Genomic DNA, 23,034 nt, shown 5'->3' with positions numbered 1-23,034 from the left:
AGGTGATCAGGGCTGGGGTCTGAGGGTGTGGGCGGGTGATTGGGTGCCCTAGGGGCAGATGGGGGTCTAATCTGATGGGTAGCAGTGACCGGGGGTGATTGCTGGGTAATTAGTGGGTGTTTAGAGGAGAGAACAGATGCAATGCACTTGGGAGGTGATCTGACTGCGGGTCTGCAGGCGATCGGATGGTGTGGGTGGGTGATCAGATTGCCCGCAAGGGGCAGGTTAGGGACTGATTGATGGGTGGCAGTGACAGGGGGTGATTGATGGGTGGCAATGACAGGGGCTGATTGATGGGTGGCAGTGACAGGGGCTGATTGATGGGTGATAGGTGATTGGCAGGTGATTGGCAGGTGATCAGTGGGTTATTACAGGGAAGAACAGATGTAATTAATGCACTGGCGAATTGATAAGGGGGGGTCAGAGGGCAATCTGAGCGTGTTGGCGGGTGATTGGGTGCCCGCAAGGGGCAGATTAGGGTCTGATCTGATAGGTAAAAGTGACAGGTGGTGGTAGGGGGTGATTGATGGGTAATTAGTGGGTGTTTAGAGGAGAGAATAGATGTAAACAATGGATTTGGGAGGTGATCTGATATCGGATCTGCGGGCGATCTATTGGTGTGGGTGGGTGATCAGATTGCCCGCAAGGGGCAGGTTAGGGGCTGATTGTTGGGTGGCAGTGACAGGGGGTGATTGACAGGTTATCAGGGGGGATAGATGCATACAGTACACAGGGGGGGGGGTCTGGGGGGTCCTGGGGAGAATCTGAGGGGTGGGGGGGGGGGTGATCAGGAGGGGGCAGGGGGGGGGGATAAAAAAAAAATAGCGTTGACAGATAGTGACAGGGAGTGAATGATGGGTTATTAGGGGGGTGATTGGGTGCAAACAGGGGTCTGGGGGGTGGGCAGGGGGGGGGGTCTGAGGGGTGCTGTGGGCGATCAGTGGGCGGGGGGGGGGGGGACCAGATCAGTGTGTTTGGGTGCAGACTAGGGTGGCTGCAGCCTGCCCTGGTGGTCCCTCGGACACTGGGACCACCAGGGCAGGAGGCAGCCTGTATAATACACTTTGTATACATTACAAAGTGTATTATACACTTTGTAGCGGCGATCGTGGGGTTAACATCCCGCCGGCGCTTCCGTATGGCCGGCGGGATGTTACGGCGGGTGGGCGGAGCCAGTTGCCGGGGGAAGCGCGCGTCATCAATGACGCGATCGCTCCCCCGGCATAGGAAAAGGACGCAACGCCCTAAGGCGTATTGCGGTCCTTAAGGCATCCACTTTGCCGCTGCCCATGGGCTGTGGGCGGTCGGCAAGTGGTTAATGAAGCCCAAAGTATGGTAGCTAAGACGCTCCTCTCTATCAGGTATACTTTAAAAGCTCTTGCTAATAAAATGCTATTCGTTTATTTTCAACTGAACAATCTTATTTAAAAAAAAAAAAAAAAAATCACCCATAGCATCGCATTAGCAAGAGCTTTTCAAATCACTACCACTTAAAAAAAAAAAACTCTTGCAGTGTGATGGATTGGATGTGATGCTGTTAAACATTACCCATTGCCTCAATAAATTTCATACAATTTCTCCGCCCTTTCTGTATGCCTTGTCCTGTATATCACCACTTCAAAACCAGGAGTAAGTATTAAAGACAGGAAAAGGAATGATAAAGAGCGTTTTTCTATAAACTGGGTTTTAGACACAACTATGACTTGGCTGCAAGTGAGACGGATTATTTTCAGTTTAGTTTTGCAAGACTTGTACAGTCATAAATCCCAACTTGTAATCAGATCTTCTGAGTCATATTGACTTATATTAGTACAAGGTTTGTAAATGTATGACTATGTAAAATTCCCACAAGATTGGAATTAACCTCCCTGGCGGTTAATTTTTTTTGCCAAATTGGCAAAAATCCTTTTTTTTTTTTATTTTTTTTTTTGTTTCATGTAAAGCTACCAGAGTGGTAGCTACATGAAACACCACTAGAGGGCGCATGTGTCCCTCTAGTGCGATCGTCGCCGGCATCTATAGCAAACTGGGGAGCGCGTATATAACGTGTTCCTGTTTAGCTTCTGTCGCCATGGCGACGATCGGGATGACGTCATGGACGTCAGGCACACCCGATCCAGCCCATAGCGCTGCCCGGAACTCATTGGTCCGGGCAGCGCAGGGCTCTGGCGGGGGGGCCCTCTTTCGCCGCTGCGTGCGGCCGATCGCCGCAGAGCGGCGCCGATCAAGCTGTGCGCGCGGCTAGCAAAGTGCTGGCTGCGCGCACAGCACTTTACAGCATGAAAATCGCTGAGATCTCCCCCTGCGTGGCATAGCCCGAGCTCAGCTCGGGCTTACCGCCAGGGAGGTTAAAGCCCAACTAGACGAGCAACTTTTAGATTTATTTTAGTGTGTCAAACAATCCAAAAAGTAGCCTAATGGTGGCCATACATGGTACAAATTTTTCATACTATCTTACCATTTCTATGTAGTAGAAGGGTAAATTAAGTGAATATACTGAAAGGATAATTTAGGCAGTTCCCTTATATTACATAGAAATGGTAAAATTGTACCATGTATGGCCACCATAATGCAGACATTACCTACCTCCAAAGCTTTAGAGAGGTTTAATCAGCAGTGTCAGCCGGGCTCTTCAGCACATGCGCGCAGGGGTACATGAGCAGGAGAGCCGACTGGCGCAACCGAGTCAGATTACCAGGACCAGGAGAACAGAAGCACTTGGGAGGACGGCAAGGGGTGCATCGGTGCTCATGGGGCTGGAGGAAGCCCCGGGTAAATATAAAATCTTTTAGTTCGCCCATCTCAGGTACACTTTAATGCAGCAGCACAAATAACTTGTTTTTTGGTTTATTTCATTTTTGTGGACTAAAAAGTGGCTGGATAGTATACTGGTTAAGGGCTCTGCCTTTGACATGGGAGACCAAGGTTCGAATCCTGGCTAGGTCAAGTACCTATTCAGTAAGGAGTTCAAGGCAAGACTCCCTAACACTGCAGGGTGGCCTCTTGAGAGCGTCCCAGTGGCTGCAGCTCTTGAGCGCTTTGAGTCCGACAGGAGAAAAGCGCTATACAAATGTTTGGATTATTATTATTATTATTATAATAGCATCTTGCGAGCAGCCACTCGCATGGATAATACGGCAGCTTCCTGATTCCGGGTCACCTGACTGGTGACGTGCATAGGAAGAGGAAGACACTGAATTGTGGAGCGCACGTCACCAGTCAGGTGACCCGGAATCAGGAAGCTGCCGTATTATCCATGCGAGCAGCTGCTCGCAAGATGCTATTATATTGCAGCTTTGAATTTTCAAACACAGGGGACGTGGACATAAATGATGCGGGGGACAATGGAGGACATAGAAGGACCGAGGACACGAGCGGACCTTTCAAGGCTGCTGCACCCGGCAAGCTCTGCCTGGAACAATACTGACACCCCGTTCTTAAAAGAATATATATAAAAAAATAAATAAATAATCACACCCTGATCTTTTTTTCCCTACCCTGGATGACTGCGGCACGCAGTAATATCCAAAGGTGTATACTGGGGTGGACCAGGAGGATGGAGGAGGCATGTTGTGAAAAGGGGTAGTCTTATACGGCGAGCATATGCCAAATTCTATATTTTCACAGGAAAAGTTGGGGGGTCGTCTTATACGCCGGGTCGCCTTATACTCCGGAATATATGGTAATTACAGTTCAAATTTAATAGGGGTGCATTTTAACCCTGACTTTGTGGAGTCCAAAATCATAATTTTGTGGTACAAAAATTATCCAACTCAGTTTATGAAACCACCGACTCCAGCTACCCAAAATTGCTCCGAATCCTTAGTTTAATTTATACAAAGGCTATGGATTTGGTTCAAAAATCAACCAACGCCTCAGTTTATTGATACCACTGACTCCAGGTACCCAAAATTGCTCCGAATCCACAGCCCTGCGACTTTGACTCCAGGTTCCCCAAAAATCACTGACTCCACAGCCCTGCTCGGGTATACCTGTGCTTACAGATTCTCAGCTGAGAGAGCCATCAAGCGAGTTTACGAGGTTTTACACATGTATATAAAGGGCCTGCATATACTTCAAGACCAAACTTCTGTGCTGATTTCAGCAGCACATTAAACCAGATGCACACCAAGGTTGTTCAGGCCATTAGCGATTCAAACTCCTAACCTGAAGAAGCTGGTTGTGACAGGTGAAACATGCCGCGAATGTTTGCCCACGTCTCATCAATGATTGCTTCCGTTCTACCAGCAAGGTAAGCTAACCCTTTCTTTTTAACCTTTTAAATATTTTATGTCTGGGCACCTCTTATTCATGATGTATCCAGTCACCTCTTCTAAGGGGATTCAGGTATCCCTTCCCATTACTAGTGTTGAAGTGTTCACATTAGGTCCTTCCAATGATTCAGATCAGAACCTAAATCTTTACATCCGCGGCCCGCTGCTGGGAGTGTCAACTCACATTTCTCTGGCCGAGGTGCTCTACGTCGCGTTTCAGCTCTGCAATACTTCCTCATTTGCAGCTGCAAAGATTATGTACCGGAGAGCTGGAACAAGACGTGTAGCACTGCTGCTGATGAAACAGGCATTTAATCCTGCGATACATGTGTGGTGTCGGGTCGGTCCTGAGGGTAGGAACACATTAGGTAGAATCGCATTTGCTTTCTCCATAGCACATAGTGGAAAACGCATATAAAATTCTGCCTAGCGTGTTCCTACCCTGAAGCGGTTAGGGCCCGTTTCCACTAGAGTGAATCTGCATGCGTTTCCTGCATGCAGATTCGCATAGACAATACAAGTGGATGGGCCTGTTTCCATTTGTCAGGATTTCTGAGCGTTTTTCTGTGCAGACGGTAGACCCCGCAGAATTCGCATACCGTTATGCGATTCGCATACAATGTATTTAAGGCCTCTTGCACACTGCAAGCAATTCCGATTCAGATTCCGCTTTTTTATCTGTTTTTACATCCGATTCAGATTCCGATTTGCAGTGTGCAGGGAGCAAACTGCAAATCTGAATCTGAATCGGATGTAAAAACTGATTAAAAAGCGGAATCTGAATCGGAATCGCGTGCAGTGTGCAAGAGGCCTCATAGGAAATTTGCGGTCGTTTTCGCATAAAATCAATGTAAAAGCAAACAGGCACTGACATGGTTGAATTCGCATACTCACTAACATATGCAAAAACGCCCACGAATTTGCAGTAAAATTTGCATGCGCGTGCAAATTCGTTTTGTGTTTTCAGCAACTCATTCGCACCGCACAAGTGGAAACGGGCCCTCAAACGTCTCATGCTATTATACAAAGCTCTACATACGCTGCCCCTCCATACATTTCCTCACTAATCTCCAGAAACCATCCCACCAGAACCTTCGCTCCTCCCAGGAGACCCTCTTGTCCTCTAGCTTAGTCACTGACCCTCATTCCTGCTTCCAGGACTTCTTGCAAGCATCACGACTCCTTTGGAACTCTCTTCCACAGCCTGTCCATCATACTCTGAGCCTGGAAACCTTAAACCGCTTTCTCAGACAAGCCTATAACTTACTATAGGTAGCATTGAAGGTTTACTGTCTCATCCGCCAACCTCCTTCCCCAATGTCTCTACCCCACTATTCTAGATCAGTGCTGGGCAACCATATCTGACCCGCATGGGCTGTAAATCCGTAGTGCCGCTAGGCGGACGGATTCCTCTCCTCCCCCACTGCAGAGTCGCAAGTGGGCGAGAAGTGTGGGTTAACACTCACCTGAATGCCGCTTCCAGTGTCGTGTCTCCATGGCAAATGGGCATCACATGACATTCACGTCCTGACAGCATGTCACGTAACGCCCTGTTGCCATGGAGGAGCAACGCTAGAAGCGGTGATCAGGTGAGTGTTAACCCAAGCTTATTGCCCCCCATTCATGACTGCATAAAGGGTGTGGGGGGTATGGAAAGAGGGAAAATATTTTAGGAATGTGCCAAGTGGTCCGCAGCATGCAGCCCAGGCCATGTAGACTTTGCCCAGGCCTGCTCTAGATCGTAAGCTCGCAAGGGCCGGGACCTCCTCTTAGTGGAGAAAGTTCTGCACAATGCCGTACCAAAAATGAATCTACCTTTATTAAATCAAATTAAAAAAACACCCGGCCAGGCTACTGACATGTTTTGAACTTATAATGGTCTTTAATCATAGTACTATGGTAGGATTAATAAGCATTGAGAGTCTGAAACATGTTCATAGCCTGGCTGTGTGTTTTTTAACTTGATATTGAAAGCCGATTCATTTTTGGTACGGCATTGTGCAGAACCTTCTCCTGTATCATTTGGGTCCGAGTTGCCTGGTTCCTGCACCGCCTCAACAACAGGTCGAGCGGATTTCACCTCTTACTGACCCCCTCCTAGTGTTTTGGATTCTTATGTAAGCATTCATAGAAACATGCACCAGTATCACACAGGGGCGGAGCCAGGAGGACACACGCTAATCAACTTCCTAGTACTGCCAAAGTGGGACATGTGAGAGGTGACCAGGGCCGGAGCGGTATTGTTATATGAAATTGTTCAAGTATACCTATGTACACAGTTTTTATTTTTGGCCATTTGGGTGCATATTAAAACTGTTTTACACTATGAGAGTTATATGGTTTTTATAGATGCTGGAGAACGACGTTGAGAGTGTTATGCAAAATTGAAAGACATTATCCGGTGAGCAGGGGATGAAAGGGGAGGCTGTGTCAATCCCCTCACTCATGGTGGTAGTTATTCCCTTGCAGTGTGTGTTCTGCACAAGTGTGAACTGTAGAGGCAGTACTCACTATGAGAGCATACCACTCACTGTGTTTATTTTTGAGGTCATTCAATTTGGATTGCCTGTGTATGGACATCTGGCGCAGCTAACCTGATTGAAAATTATCTGAGACTTGTCCTCATATATAGTCAGCAGCCGGCATTAAAGGAGTATAAGGATCAACATCACAGTGATACTTTTTTTGTTCATGCACCAGTATCGGTGATGTCTCAAATACCCATGAACAATGTAAGTATTTGTATTGCTGGGTGACCTAATTGTAAACAGATACATGCTCCACACTTAGTTTTGAGCCATGTACAGCACTAAAGATGATATGGAAGCTATATAAATAAAAAATTAATAATTGGCTTTCATGAAACTAGAAATGCTGCGGGACCCAGATTATGGGCATACCCTGGCCTTGTAGGGATGGGTCCCTGGTTCAAATCCCAGGGCACTATCTGCAAGGAGTTTGTATGTTCTCCCAGTGTCTGAGTGGGTTTCTTACAGGCACTCTGGTTTCCTCTCACACCTCAAAAACAAAGATAAGTTAATTGGCTTCCCTCTAAAAATTGGCCCTAGACTACAATACATACATCTGACCATGGTAGGGAATAGATTGTGAGTCCCTCTGAGGGACATTCAAGTAACAAATCAATATACTCTGTGCAACGCTGCGGATGATGTTGGCTATTTATATAGTAAATAATGTTTATAGGACACCAGAGTCTACCTCTCCGGGAGAGCGACGGGGGACATAATGCTCCCAGCCACAGTAGCGCGCACGGCCAGACAGCGCCTACGGAGACTGGCGCCATTACCAGGCTGCATAATGGAGAATCCAGGTGGCCTGGGAAGACACTGAGGGACCGATCAGCCTGAAGGGGGCTGGAGGAAGCCCCAGGTATATGTAATTTTTTAGCGAGAACAGAGGGACGTGCATCTTTCGTCTTAAAGGAGTCATCAGGCAACGTAAGTAAAATTAGTGGTACTTACCGGGGGCTTCCTCCAGCTCCCAGGATGTCCCTCGCCGCAGCTCTCTCCTCAGCCGTTCGCCGCAGCTCCGGTCGTTCTGACATCGCCGGGGACCGGGACGAACCTGCGGCGAGGGACATCCTGGGAGCTTGGAGCTGGAGGAAGCCCCCGGTAAGTACCACTCATTTTACTTCACGTTGCCTTTCTGTAGAGACTGGTCATTATCTCTGGTGCACAGTCTTCTGGCTGTCTCCTGCTGAGTTCCCAGATATTGTCAGCCTGCGGGGATCGAGCGGGGTATCGATCCGGCGTGTCATCGGACCTGTCGGAAATTATCAATCGAGCCATCAGCGGCTCGATTGATAAGGGCGCATCTGCCCGTGTATGCCCAGCATAACAGAAAATTGTATGGTGTATTCCCAGCATAAGTGCAGGATTTGTTGAGCGCGTTACCTATTGTGAATAGAACACAGAGCTAGTAAAGGAACAGATTGAGTGGGGTGTAAAGAAAGACTAATTAACCCTGTTTCCACTACAGGCAGATTGGATGCAGAAAAACTGACTCCAATTAATGCCTATGGGAAAATCTGCATCAGAAAAATTGTGTTTAGTGGAAACAGGCCCATAGACATTCATTGGAGTCAGTTTTTCTGTATCCAATCTGCGTGTAGTGGAAATAGGCCCATAAGGATGCAGCCCCTATATCAGGGCAGGCGTGAGCTGAGCGGATTGGTTGCCCTGGACACCGGCTGCTCTGCTGATAGCCGGTATTCTCCCCCCACGTGATATGTCAGCCTCTTAGCGCCCACTAGGCCTCAGCATCCCTCTGCGTGACGCGGTGCCCGGACGTAGGCTCGGTAATGATGGTGGACTGCAGAGCCGTGACCCCTCACGTACTGCGGCCTTCCCTACCCGCCGCCATCACACCGCCCCCTGCAGCCGCTGTAGAGGACGAGGCCGCCATACTGCCAGGCCGGGGAGGCGCTAGAGCTAGGCCGCAGCCTGCCCGCCTCCCCTTCCTCCCGCCGCCAGCAGCTGCAGCACACCTTCCTCTGCAGCGGCCCGCTCCTGCCACCCGCCCGGCCGGCCACTCACCGCTGCTGCTGCCGCTGCTTTTTTCCTTCTTCTCCGCCGCGGTGAGCACACGACCTCCGCTCCTCACACTCACCACACTGGAGGGGGTGGAGACTGCGTGACTCAGTGGCCGATAGTGGGAGCCCGGCGGCATGCGCATGCGCAGTGATTGCCCCTCGGATAATACTGCGCATGCGTAGTGTAGGAGGACAAGCCGCTGCCTTCTCTCATACATATCGAGGAAGATGGGGGGATGCACGTTCTGGAAGTCTTCTATCTAGAGGCTCCGGAGAATTCCCGGTGCTGCGAAGCATCTGTGTGATGTGATGGGGGAACGACAGTGTAAACCATGCAACTCCTATTCATCACGGTTAAAGGGTACCAGAGATGATGTAATAAGCAGCTTTTATACTTACCTGGGGCTTCCTTCAGCCAGTGGCGTAGCTAAGGAGCTGTGGGCCCCGATGCAAGTCTTACAATGGGGCCCCTCAAGCACTCTATACATAACAATTGATACGGCGCACCAAAACCTGCCAATGGTAACTACAGTGTCAGAGGTGCAAGAAGGGGATGGGAAATAGCTTGTTAATGATTACCACTGTTCAAAGTATCTATAGAAGTGATTACTATGAGCACAGGACCAATAGAGAGCTAATACTGTAGTTGAGGGAGGGCCCTTCGGGGCCCCTCTGGCCCGAGGGCCCCGATGCGGTCGCTACCGCTGCACCCCCTATTGCTACGCCCCTGCCTTCAGCCCTATGCCAGGTGGTCTCCATCGCTGTTCTCCTGGGCCCTTCCATTCCTCCACTGTTTGCTCCAGTATATAGCGCAGTTGAGGTGCACCGCACATGCGTGGCCTGGCTGTGCGCGCTCGCCTGTCATGCTCCTGTGGCTCGAGCTGTTCTGCGCAGGTGCGGAATGCTCTCAGCGATAGGAGCGAGGCATGCAGGCATGGGCTTCTGAGTACTGATGTACTCCAATTCTGAATTCTAATGAAGATGAATTACTCCCCGTGTGACCACGGGATGGGGTTTTAACTTACCTTGAAGTCTGTGGATCCTATGCGTCTCATTAAAGCAAACCTTAAGTCAAGTAAAAAAAATGAGATTTACTCACCTGGGGCTTCCCTCATCCCCCAGCAGCCGATCGGTGCCCTCGCAGCTCCGCTCCGATGTCCCAGGACCCGCCGGCGAGCACTTCCGGTTTGGCCGTCACCGGCCGACAGGCATGGGAACGCGAGTGATTGTTCGCGTTGCCAGCCTGTATATCGCCCCCTATGCTGCTATTGCGGCCAGGAGGTCGCAATAACAGCATAGGGGGCGATATACAGGCTGGAAACGCGAACAATCACTCGCGTTCCCATGCCTGTCGGCCGGTGACGGCCAAACCGGAAGTGCTCGCCGGCGGGTCCTGGGACATCGGAGCAGAGCTGCGAGGGCACCGATCGGCTGCTGGGGGCTGAGGGAAGCCCCAGGTGAGTAAATCTCATTTTTTTTACTTGACTTAAGGTTCGCTTTAATGCCATATTGGACGCGTTCCACCACTCACTATCGCACTTCACACTTCCTCCTTCAATTGGAAGGAGGACGTGCGGTAGTGATCGGTGGACATCATAGGTCGCGTATGACATCAGCAGGGCCGGTGCTACCATTAAGGCAAAGGAGGCAGCTGCCCCAGGGCCCCTGAGCTTGTAGGGGCCCCCAGTGGCTACAAGAGGAAAAAATTTTTTTCAAAATCGGCCTTATAGTTTTTGAGAAAATCGATTTTAAAGTTTCAAAGGAAAAAAAAACACATTTAAAAACCTGCCGACTTTAATGGTTAATAGCAAATCCACCTTAAATGCTAGAAACCCTAAATTTGCAGGGTATGTTAAAGGGACACTTAAGTCAAACAAAAAAAATGAGTTTTACTCACCTGGGGCTTCCAATAGCCCCCTGCAGCTGTCCGGTGCCCTCACCGTCTCCCTCCGATCCTCCTGGCCCCGCCGGCAGCCACTTCCTGTTTCGGTGACAGGAGCTGACAGGCTGGGGACGCGAGTGATTCTTCGCGTTCCTGGCCACAATAGCGCCATCTATGCTGCTATGGCATATCTCATATACCATATAACAGCATAGAGGGTGCTAATGTGTCTGGGAATGCGAAGAATCACTCGCGTCCCCAGCCTGTCAGCTCCTGTCACCGAAACAGGAAGTGGCTGCCGGCGGGGCCAGGAGGATTGGAGGGAGACGGCGAGGGCACCGGACAGCTGCAGGGGGCTATTGGAAGCCCTAGGTGAGTAAAACTCATTTTTTTTGTTTGACTTAAGTGTCCCTTTAAGGAGATCATTAGGAATAAGAGGAAAAAAACAATTTTTCAAAAAGACCTTATAGTTTTTGAGAAAATCGATTTTAAAGTTTCGAAGGAAAAAAAGTATACTTTTAAATGCGGTAAATGTCACTTTTAGTAGCAAACCTAACGGTAGTGTAATTTTACATGCATAAAACGAAAGCGCAATAAATTTCCTGGCAGGGTTTCCAGGGGGTCTATACGCAGCCGCAGCGCTTTGGCCAGGGATCGCTATACAGCCGCAATATGGCTGTATGAAGATCCCTGGCATGTTTTCCTATTTTCCCAATTTATTTATTTTTTATGTTTAGAGTGTGGGAATTAAAAAAAAAATTGTGGGGTCCCCCCTCCTAAAACTTTTTAACCCCTTGTCCCCCATGCAGGCTGGAATAGCCAGAATGTGGAGCTCCGACCGATTGGGGCTTCACACCCTGACTATACCAGCTGCAAAAAAGGTCTCTTAATGCCGATTTTTGTTCCGGGGTATATGTTGGGGGGGCCCCCCAGGTTTATTTTGCCCTGGGGCCCCATTGTTGCTTAAACCGTCCCTGGACATCAGCGGGACACATGGGCCTCAATTCACTAAGCTTTATCAAACACTTCATCGAACATTTGATAATTTACCTCATGGGTAAAATCTAATTTTAAATTCACTAAGATGTTATAGATGTATTGAACGTTTTATCAATAAAACATTCGATAAATATATAATGCCTTAGTGAATTCAAAATTAGAGTTTACTCATGAGGTAAATTATCAAACGTTTGATTAAAGGACTCACGAGGTGACAAGTGACATTAAGAGATAGACATGTGTATGTACAGTGCCTAGCACACAAATAACTAGGTTGTGTTCCTTTTTTCTTTCTCTTCCTGAAAAAGTTAAAAATCAGGTATGTAAGTGGCAGTTCCTGTCCGGGTCGGACTCTAGCGTAACCCTCACTGATGAGGAATTGCAGCCATAAAACACTTTTGTGGCAGTAAATGGCTTCTAAGTGCAGGAAAGATAAAAAAGGTCAATAGTTCATATATTTTAGCCCTGGCATAATGCAATTAATGCGTCATTGAGAAAAGGCCATGAAACAGTAAAAGCTTAAAAAGTTGATTTAAATATAATATAAAACTGCGGGATAACTTTAAAAGTCATTTTTAGAAGGAGGAGGACAGATACAATTGCTTATCTCAGTTTTTTTTCCGCCTCGGATGTCCTTTAAGTGTTTGATAAAGCTTAGTGAATTGAGGCCATAGGATCGACGGACTTCTGATTAAGTTAACCCCACCCATATCGCGGGCACACATGGAGTAATTAATCTTCATAGGAATTACGGCTATAGCGGCGCACAGTGAGTAACTTCGGCGCCGTCAGTAGACGGAGCTGAAGTTACTTTTTAAAAACTAATTCAGGCTCCAGCAATAGCTGGAAGCCACTTTATTTCATTCCCCACTACCCACGTGGACCTGGAGGGGGAATAGTATGTAACGCCGCCGGGAACTTGTGCAGTAGCAGGATAAGCCATATATCGGCTGTATCCTGCGCCCAAGTCTCCCGGCTGCAATTTCTCTTTGTACGCCTTTCTCTTGCCCTCCTATTGTAATTGAACCAGGCAACTGGTTTTGTAATTCACTTCCTGACCAAGTCAGGAAGTGAGCTTTCCTCCCCCCTTGCCCTCTCTCCTATAGAACACTGGCAGCCCTGGGGGGACGACACTCGTGTCCCCCCAGAGTCATTCGTCGCAATAAAACAAGCAGGATTCCCTGCCGCGACGAACGACTCTGTGGACACACGCATGTCCCCCCCCCCCCCCCGGGCTGCCAGTATTGTATAGGAGAGAGGGCAAGGGGGGAGGAGAGCGAGACACGAAGCCGGCGGCTTGATCTGTTACATTGCCGCCGGCTTATTTGTCATTTAATTAACTCACTTTTTTAATATACATTTTGCCGCAGCGAGCCGGCCACTTCAAACACTATACATTCGGCAACATTATCATTTTAAGTGACGTCAAGTATTCATGTAATTAGCACCACCTGCCGACAAGCGGTTACAACACTTTTGTGGTTATGTGAACTCTTAATATAATTAGAGCCACCTGCCGGATGCGCCCGGCTAACGGAAAAGTACCGCCAGATGACTCCTTCTCCCTTTCCCTCCAGTATAGGTAGCCAGATGGCCCCTCCCCCCTTTATTCTAGTTTAAGTAGCCAGATGATTCCTCTTCCTTTCTCTCCAGTATAGGTAGCCAGATGGCTCCCTTAATCTCTCCTTTTCCTACCCCCCACCTTCCAGTATAGGTAGCCAGCTCGCCTTCATACCGCAGCAGCCATCAGTGTCACTCATTTGTTTGCTCGTCTTCACTGCAGAAGCTTCCTCTTCCTTTCCATCTCCAATGCTGCCCAAGTCCATAGCTGCCGGCCACAATGCAAACGTGCACAGAGAGCAGGATGGCCGCTGCACAGGCGTCTAGCAGCAGAGTACCGCGGTCAGGCACTCGCCTGATCTCCCTGCATAGCAGCACTTGCAAGCTTGCAAATGCTGTACCAGTTTAGCCTGCTGCTTTGGTGCCCTTGCTCCTGTGGTGCCCTAGGCCATGGCCTAAATCCGGCCCCACACAGTGCACACATTGCGTTGGTGACTAATGCTGCATGTCATTAAAGAGGAACTCCAGTGAACATTTTGTGGCAGGTGATGTAGCTGCTGCATGGTTTTTGGCAGTTGGAAACAGCTGTAAACAGCTATTTCCCACAAAAGTTCGAACTTTTCTTGTGGGAGGGGTTACTTGTGGGAGGGGTTTCACCACAATATCAGTCATACAGCGCCCCCTGTTGGTCTGTTTGTGAAAAGGAATAGATTTCTCATGTAAAAGGGGGTATCAGCTACTGATTGAGATAAAGTTCCATTTTTGGTCGGAGTTTCTCTTTAAGTGAAAGTGCTGCATGCTGTGCGTTATACACATTATTAGCTGCGTTGGAATGTTTGCACATGCTCAGTAATGACTTGGAAACATACTTTTCATTGCCTGTATGCTCTACTGTATGCGATCGTAACGGGGCAGTAAGTTGCATTACGACATCTTTGGGGCATTGCGTTGTAATTTGCGTTGCGACTTTAATGTTGCATCAAAACGCAACGTCCTACTGTGAAAGAGACCTAAAACCTGGAAAAATTCATGCTGCGAGGGAGATCTTCAGCAGTTTTAAAATCACTCACCTCCCTGGCTCCAGCGCTGCAGTTATGCCTCCATCCTCCAGGTGGCGCTGCAACTCTAAAGTGAAATTGCTGGCTGTCGTAATGCCGACAGTCGGCGATCTCACCAGGAGGAAGCAGAGCAACGGAGGAGAGGAAGAAGATTAGCGGCCGACGTCAGGATCCCCCAGGAGGTATGTAGAAACGCCCGCTGCACGCTATACTCTGCACACAGCCTCTGGCGGCTACCCTGAGCAGAGGTCGGGATTACCGCTCTTAGCTGTGGTTTTCCGTCCCGCCCCTCGGGATTACAGCCGAGGAGGTTAAACAATATTTGTTCCCTGGCAGCCCTGCTGATCTTTCATGCATCAGTAGTGACTGAATCACACACCTGAAACACGCATGAAGCTAATCTAGTCAGACCGAGTCACAAACGTCTGATGTGCATGCTTGTTCAGGGTTTATGGCTCAGGCTTGTTTCACACCAGAAACCAGCGTCAGCCATGCGGTGCATCACACCCGATGCACCACATCGCACCAACAAAAACAGGCCGCAACGTCGCCTCTGTGTTTTTTTAAGAATCCATGCGTCGTCATAGACTAACATGACTTCCGGGCGTACGCAGATCACTCCAACTCGACGCAGTGCCGCAGCGTTAACATAGTTCTTGACCTGCATCAGGGATGGGGCGAAAACGTCACTTCCGTTGCGCCGTAACGTCGCAGTATGAAAGTGTCCATAGACTTTCATTGCACGGCGGTGGGGTGCGGTAAACATACAGCAGCGCACCGCCTTGGTGTGAGAGGGTCCTAAAAGTATTAGAGGCAGAGGATCAGCAGGACATCCAAGCAATTTACATTATTTAAAAGGAAATAAATATGGCAGCCTCCATATTCCTCTGGACCAGCTGCCTAACTCCTTAAAGGAGTTATCAGGGTAAATAACCAAAATAAGTGCTACTTACCCAGGGCTTTCTCCAGCCCCAAGCTCCCAGCATGTCCCTCGTCGCAGCTCTGCAGTCAGCCGTTCGCCGCAGCTCCCTCCCGGGCCCCGGCAATGACCTACGCCGGCCCGCAATTTCCGCTCCCGACGCGATCGTGCGCACCCGGAGGGGGAGATTAAGCTGTCATATGACAGCCGACATCTCCCCCGAGTGATCAGCAGCCATCGCGTATGGCTGCTGATCACGTGATCACTACGATCGCCGTCGGATCGTAGTGATCAGTTTGACAGCTGCGGCGGCAGGGGGGAAAAGAAGAGGATCCACTCACCTCCCTGCCGTTCCAGCGACGATCGGCACCCCCCTCCGCTCTTGCCGGCATCTCCGCTCCGTCTGACGTCAGCGCCGGGTCCCGGCTTGATGACGTCATCAAGCCGCTACCCCGAACTGATCTTCAGACAGAACGGAGATGCCGGCCGGAGAAGAGGGTCCCGTGCGGCTCATCGCTGGAGCCTGGAAGGTAAGTGAAGGCTGCGGGCAGAAGGGGGAGGCACAGGCCACCATGGGGGACACCACCCTAGCCAGCCACACACGGGATCCGGCCGCCTGACCCCCCCAAACGCGCGCACCCCCTTCCCGCGCAAAATGCCTGGTCCTTAAGGGGGGGTAGGTGGCCGGTCCCGAAAAGGTTAAAGAGGAACTTCAGCCCAAACAAACATGCTGTCATTAAGTTACATTAGTTATGTTAATTAAAAAAGATAGGTAATATAATCTCTTACCCACCCTGTTTTAAAAGAGCAGGCAAAGGTTTGTGATATCATGGGGGCAGCCATCTTTTTGGTTGAAAGAAGGTGACAGGGAGCATGAGACACAGTCCCAAATGTCCTGTGTGCTGATCACCCCTCCCAGTTGCTAGGCAACGTGAATAACAACATAGGAAATCCCATCATGCTTTGCACAGCATCAGGGGAAAAAAGCCTGGGCTGTTTTCTTTGATGGGGCGGAGCTTAGCTAAAAATGCAGCTAAAAATGAGACTTCTATAAGAAAAACAAAGTTCTGATGCTGTGAAACTGTTAAAGAAACACCAAGCCTTTTCAGTTCTGCTGAGTAGATTTTTAGTCTGGAGGTTAAGTTGCCTATGCATACATTGGTTTTCCTATTTGATTCTCTGCAAAAATCGATTGAAAGTATTGAAAATTTTGTATTGATCAGGGGCAGGGAAGGAGCGGCAGTTGATTGGCGACCTACAAGGTTGCCCGGCAACAAACAATGCAGCTCTGCAGGCTCAATTGACTTTCAACAGACAGACTGCTGGAATCTATTGAGAATCGATGTGCTGCATGCATTAGGGATCTATTCAAAAAGGCATTGACCATTTTGGGACATTGGGTGGAAATATATATCTATATCTATCTATCTATCTATCTATCTATCTATCTATCTATCTATCTATCTATCTATCTATCTATCTATCTATATATATATATACATAGCTCCCAACTGTCCCTCTTTAGGAGCCCCTGTCCCTTTTTCTACTTAATTTGTCCCTCTTTCAGGACTCATGTACAGATCTATGTAAATATGTATATTTTTTTACTAAAAAATACTCTAAATGTTATTTATATATTTTAAATTGATACATTTCTTATTTTCAAGTGTTAATATGAAGGAAAATGAACCAGGATAGAAAGGACCAGTGTGGGTTGAATTATAAAACAACATATTTTTCTTATGAAATCTTTATGGTATGTGTGACTAGGGGTGTGCCAGGGGCGTGATTAGGGGTGTTTCAGGGGTGTGACCTAATTGTCCCTCTTTCTTATCTCAAAATGTTGGGAGGTATGTATATATGTGTAATACCAGTTTTAAGCTTTCATTCTCTGAGTTATCACTGCCACTTCTCCCAGCATTTTGCCCTGTTATTTATAAAAGCACAATACAGAATCAGAGGCGTAGCAATAGGGGGTGCAGAGGTAGCGACTGCATCGGGGCCCTTGGGCCAGAGGGGCCCAAAAGGGCCCTCCCTCAACTACAGTATTAGCTCTCTATTGGTCCTGTGCTTATAATAATCACTTCTATAGATAATTTGGATAGTAGTAATCATTAACAAACTGTTGCCCATCCCCTTTTTGCACCTCTGACACTGTACTAGGGATGCTCATTCGGATTCCGTGGAAATGCAATTTCCGAAATTCCGATCGGAAATTGCATTTCCGCATCTGAATGCGGAAATCGGTAATGCAAGCGCCGTAGGCGGATTTCCGCCGGAAATCGCGGAAATTCCACCCGATTTTAACATCGATTTTCTCAAAAACTATAAGGTCTTTTTGAAAACTTTTTTTTGCATCTTGTTCACAAGATTCGGTTTAATAAACCCTGAAAATTTGTGTTTCTAGGACTTAAGGAGGCTTTGCTATTAACCGGTAAAGTCGGCGGATTTTTACTGTAATGTAAAATGCAGAAAATCTGTATCTGCCTATTTCCTGCATTTTACATTACAGTAAAAATCCGCCGACTTTAGCAGTTAATAGCAAAGCCCCCGTTAGTCCTAGAAACACCAAATTTTCAGGGTTTGTTGAACAGAATCTTCTGAACAAGATGCAAAAAAAAGTTTTCAAAAAGACCTTATAGTTTTTGAGAAAATCGAAGTTAAAGTTGGGCGGAATTTCCGCGATTTCCAGCAGAAATTCCACATTGGAATGCGGAAATTGGTAACGGAAAGCGGAATCGATAATCGGTACATGACGGAATGCGGATTTACCGCGGAATCGGAAATTGCCATTCCGACCATCCAGTTGCCATTGGCAGGTTTTGGTGCGCCGTATCAGTTGTTATGTATAGAGTGCTTGGGGGGGGGGGGGGGGGGAGGGGCATTGTAAAACTTGCATCGGGGCCCACAACTCCTTAGCTACGCCACTGTACAGAATGCTTCAGCTGGAAGTACAATGATAAAGTGCGGAAAAAAAGCATTCATAAGCATTACTCTGCATACAAGTTGTGATGAAGTTGCAATAATGAAAGGATACCAGCAGGGAGATGTCAGGTGATTCTTTTCCTCATTGACTTGCATTGGTATCGCCACCTTCAGGATGGTAATATTAATGCAGGTCAGTTTAGTCGGAGATAACACTTTATGCTTTACAGACAGGGAAATATTTGACCTTTAAAGCACAGAACTGGAATGAAACACAGAAACCAGAATGCAGCGGTAAATCACAGCATGGCAATAAATACAGTAAATTCACACTTAAAGGGGAACTGAAGAGAGAGGTATATGGAGGCTGCCATGTTTATTTCCTTTTAAGCAATACCAGTTGCCTGGCAGTTCTGCTGATCCTCTGCCTCTAATACTATTAGCCATAGCCCCTGATCAAGCATGCAGCAGATCAGGTGTTTCAGATCTGACAAGACTAGCTACATGCTTGTTTCTGGTGTTATTCAGATACTACTGCAGAGAAATAGACCAGCAGGGCTGCCAGGCAACTGGTATTGATTAAAAGGAAATAAATATGGCAGCCTCCGTATACCTCTTACTTCAGTTCCCCTTTAATAGCGCAAAAGGCGAGCACTTAGTGCTATTGTTTTGTGCGGGTGATTTTTCCACGATTTAACGTTCTTGGAGCGATCGCGATTAGTGCTTCAACATATGCTGATCGCGATCACTCCCGAATGGCCAAAAAATGCTGCAGGTAACGCGTTTGCCGATTGCTGCTAATCACAAATCGCCCGCGATTGGTGGCAATCGCGGCAGTGAGATCAAACAAACAAACACAGAACATTTATACTGCGCTTTTCTCCTGGCAAACTCAAAGCGCCAGAGCTGCAGCCACTAGGACGCGCTCTATAGGCGGTAGCAGTGTTAGGGAGTCTTGCCCAAGGTCTCCTACTGAATAGGTGCTGGCTTACTGAACAGGCAGAGCCGAGATTCGAACCCACAGGTCTCCTGTGTCAGAGGCAGAGCCCTTAACCATTACACTATCCAGCCACTACTTTACACTATCCAGCCATATACTTACTATTGCACTAGCGCTTTAAGAAGCACTTCGCCGATTAGCGGGACATCGCCCACTAATCGGCCTAGTGTGAATGGGCCTTTATTACTGCTAAATAAATAGAGAACAAACACTGTGACATAGAAATACATAAATAGAGCCAATAAGATTTAAATGTACAACTGTTGTCTACATAGTACTAGGTGTCTGGCTTGTAAGGTTCTAAATGATTCAATCAAGGTTTCACCAATGTCTCCATGGTTACCTGGTTAAAATATGCAGAATTCTTACACCTGTAAATAAGGGCTGCTGAATATACCCCAGTGGTGTAAATTTTCTGGTTTAATATAGAAAAAAAATGATAGGAGTAGTGGGTTGTTTCTTATGAACCAGAGCTTAGCAATTTGACACCAGTACTGTGGCTTACACTATGCAGCAAACTCATTATCCTGCCTTATGCCCAGCCTGAAGTGCAGCTGTGGATCACCACTTTTCAGATTCAAAGGGCTTACCGTATATACTCGCATAAAAGCTGAATTTTTGGGACAAAAAAGTGTCCCAAAAGTGGGGGGTCAACATATATGCGAGTCATGTGTGGAGATAGTCACCGATCCTCGTTCCTGGCAGCGATCTTCCAGTCTCCTGTGTGTCTCTCCTTGCTAGATGTCCAGGTTTAACTTTCTTCTTGTCCTGGGGAGCCACTTCCTATTTCCCTTGCAGTTCTGTACTCGGCGAGTACAAAGCTGCGGGAGGCAGGAACATGGCTGCCGGGAGACCAGAAGACACTGAAGCCTGGATCTCTAGCAAGTACAGAGCTGCATGGGAGATGGGAAGAGGATGAGATGTGGTGCACAGCACTGTGCATCACATACATTTTGGTGAGCATCCATACACTGCTTCTTCACATACATACACTCTGCTGAACATACATACACTGCATCATGACATACACTCTGCTGAACATACATACACTGCATCATCACACACCTACACTCTGCTGAACATACATACACTGCATCATGACATACACTCTGCTGAACAGACACACACTGCATCATGACCTACACTCTGCTGAACATACACACACTGCTTCATGACGTACACTCTGCTGAACATACACACACTGCATCATGACGTACACTCTGCTGAACATACACACACTGCATCATGACCTACACTCTGCTGAACATACACACACTGCATCATGATGTACACTCTGCTGAACATACACACACTGCATCATGACCTACACTCTGCTGAACATACACACACTGCTTCATGACGTACACTCTGCTGAACAAACAAACACTGCATCATGACCTACACTCTGCTGAACATACACACACTGCATCATGACCTACACTCTGCTGAACATACTTTCACTGCATCATGACCTACACTCTGCTGAACATACTTTCACTGCATCATGACCTACACTCTGCTGAACATACTTTCACTGCATCATGACCTACACTCTGCTGAACATACATACACTGCATCATGACATACACTCTGCTGAACATACACACACTGCATCATGACCTACACTCTGCTGAACAGACACACACTGCATCATGACATACACTCTGCTGAACATACACACACTGCATCATGACATACACTCTGCTGAACATACTTTCACTGCATCATGACCTACACTCTGCTGAACATACTTTCACTGCATCATGACCTACACTCTGCTGAACATACACACACTGCATCATGACATACACTCTGCTGAACATACACACACTGCATCATGACCTACACTCTGCTGAACATACACACACTGCATCATGACGTACACTCTGCTGAACAAACACACACTGCATCATGACATACACTCTGCTGAACATACACACACTGCTTCATGACGTACACTCTGCTGAACATACACACACTGCATCATGACCTACACTCTGCTGAACATACATACACTGCATCATGACGTACACTCTGCTGAACATACACACACTGCATCATGACCTACACTCTGCTGAACAAACACACACTGCATCATGACATACGCTCTGCTGAATATACACACACTGCATCATGACCTACACTCTGCTGAACAAACACACACTGCATCATGACATACGCTCTGCTGAACATACACACACTGCATCATGACCTACACTCTGCTGAACATACACACACTGCATCATGACGTACACTCTGCTGAACAAACACACACTGCATCATGACATACACTCTGCTGAACATAAACACACTGCATCATGACCTACACTCTGCTGAACATACTTTCACTGCATCATGACCTACACTCTGCTGAACATACACACACTGCATCATGACCTACACACTGCTGAACAAACACACACTGCATCATGACATACACTCTGCTGAACAAACACACACTGCATCATGACGTACACTTTGCTGAACATACACACACTGCATCATGACGTACTTTATTACTGCTAAATAAATAGAGAACAAACACTGTGACATAGAAATACATAAATAGAGCCAATAAGATTTAAATGTACAACTGTTGTCTACATAGTACTAGGTGTCTGGCTTGTAAGGTTCTAAATGATTCAATCAAGGTTTCACCAATGTCTCCATGGTTACCTGGTTAAAATATGCAGAATTCTTACACCTGTAAATAAGGGCTGCTGAATATACCCCAGTGGTGTAAATTTTCTGGTTTAATATAGAAAAAAAATGATAGGAGTAGTGGGTGGTTTCTTATGAACCAGAGCTTAGCAATTTGACACCAGTACTGTGGCTTACACTATGCAGCAAACTCATTATCCTGCCTTATGCCCAGCCTGAAGTGCAGCTGTGGATCACCACTTTTCAGATTCAAAGGGCTTACCGTATATACTCGCATAAAAGCTGAATTTTTGGGACAAAAAAGTGTACCAAAAGTGGGGGGTCAACATATATGCGAGTCATGTGTGGAGATAGTCACCGATCCTCGTTCCTGGCAGCGATCTTCCAGTCTCCTGTGTGTCTCTCCTTGCTAGATGTCCAGGTTTAACTTTCTTCTTGTCCTGGGGAGCCACTTCCTATTTCCCTTGCAGTTCTGTACTCAGCGAGTACAAAGCTGCGGGAGGCGGGAACATGGCTGCCGGGAGACCAGAAGACACTGAAGCCTGGATCTCTAGCAAGTACAGAGCTGCATGGGAGATGGGAAGAGGATGAGATGTGGTGCACAGCACTGTGCATCACATACATTTTGGTGAGCATCCATACACTGCTTCTTCACATACATACACTCTGCTGAACATACATACACTGCATCATGACATACACTCTGCTGAACATACATACACTGCATCATCACATACCTACACTCTGCTGAACATACATACACTGCATCATGACATACACTCTGCTGAACAGACACACACTGCATCATGACCTGCATGGGCTTCTGAGCGCATCATGACATACGCTCTGCTGAATATACACACACTGCATCATGACCTACACTCTGCTGAACAAACACACACTGCATCATGACATACGCTCTGCTGAACATACACACACTGCATCATGACCTACACTCTGCTGAACATACACACACTGCATCATGACGTACACTCTGCTGAACAAACACACACTGCATCATGACATACACTCTGCTGAACATAAACACACTGCATCATGACCTACACTCTGCTGAACATACTTTCACTGCATCATGACCTACACTCTGCTGAACATATACACACTGCATCATGACCTACACTCTGCTGAACAAACACACACTGCATCATGACCTACACTCTGCTGAACATACTTTCACTGCATC

The 23,034-nt window shown here is 47.5% G+C and overlaps 1 protein-coding gene across 3 annotated transcripts in view; it reads right to left on the bottom strand.

Annotated features, from left to right (window-relative positions):
* The window catches only part of ZFR (zinc finger RNA binding protein), a 95,356-nt gene extending 86,393 nt beyond the window's left edge, over window positions 1-8,963 (bottom strand). For 2 of the 3 annotated variants that reach the window (XM_068251252.1, XM_068251254.1), the window contains exon 1: window positions 8,831-8,961. The gene's annotated coding sequence lies outside the window, so the exon portion shown is untranslated. Of the gene's footprint in view, window positions 1-8,830 lie in introns of all 3 variants that reach the window. The other variant, XM_068251255.1, reaches the window with a different exon arrangement.
* Between the last annotated feature and the right edge of the window lie 14,071 nt (window positions 8,964-23,034).

The sequence above is a fragment of the Hyperolius riggenbachi genome, chromosome 1, assembly GCF_040937935.1.
Source record: "Hyperolius riggenbachi isolate aHypRig1 chromosome 1, aHypRig1.pri, whole genome shotgun sequence".
NCBI lineage: Eukaryota > Metazoa > Chordata > Amphibia > Anura > Hyperoliidae > Hyperolius > Hyperolius riggenbachi.
Note: the sequence above shows the minus strand (reverse complement) of the source record. Positions and strands in the feature narration are given on the sequence as shown.